The sequence below is a fragment of the Nematolebias whitei genome, chromosome 5, assembly GCF_014905685.2.
Source record: "Nematolebias whitei isolate Nwh7 chromosome 5, NemWhi1, whole genome shotgun sequence".
Classification (NCBI taxonomy): Eukaryota; Metazoa; Chordata; class Actinopteri; order Cyprinodontiformes; family Rivulidae; genus Nematolebias; species Nematolebias whitei.
Genome location: NC_056502.1, coordinates 35,687,749 through 35,688,701, shown reverse-complemented (window position 1 = coordinate 35,688,701; position 953 = coordinate 35,687,749).

Below are 953 nucleotides of genomic sequence, written 5' to 3'. Positions count from 1 at the left end.
CCTGTCCACGCAATTGGACGCCATGTATCAGTGACCATATTTCAGCAGCAGTTCATACCATTACTCTGTTGTTCTAGAATATGCACCATGTGCAGTAAGTGTTTAGTCAGTAAATAAACTGACTTACATTTTTGTACATAATTTGAAAATTTTGTAAGGACAAAAAGTGCACTGTTGCCATTTTCTGAGTAAAAAATAAGGTTTTTATATTTTGTAACACTCAGAGTGTAGTGCGCAGAAAAGCCTACAAGATAATAGAGCAATTGCCTGATGACTCAAGTGAGAATGAAGCTGGAAGTGATGATGAGTGGCTGCCACAAGAAGAACAGGCAAATGCTAGCAGTAGTGACAATGAAGATGAGAATGATGACCTGTGATGATAATGTGTGATTACTGAGGGAAATCAAGATGGTGAGGGACATGACACAAAAACAAGCGTTGGTACAGCCAAGTGTTTTTTCACTTATTGGACCTGACTGTTGTCCATGCCTGGCACCTGTACAGGATGTCTGGGTTGGAGAAGATGGATCTTCTACATTTCAAGGCATCTGTAGCTCATGCGCTAATAAATGAGGGTTCCATACAGACACACATAAGAAGATGACCCACTGCCACCCCACCTTCATTAAAATGCAGAGCATATAGGCACCTCCTGAGACCAGGTTTCTGTTCCTCACTGACCACATGGAACACTTTATCATTCATATCACAGTACAGGAGCAGAAAGGTATGACGCATGGCGAGTGCAAATAATACACATTACCTTGACAAGACTACCTAAACGTATATGTGTGACATATTAAGCTCAATTCATTATATATATATATATATATGACACAACTTCTGTTGTGACTTGGTGCTATATATATATAGATATATATATATATATATATCAATAAACTGCAGAGCATATAGGTAAAGGTTGAGTGTATTATTTGCCCTCGCCACAGGCA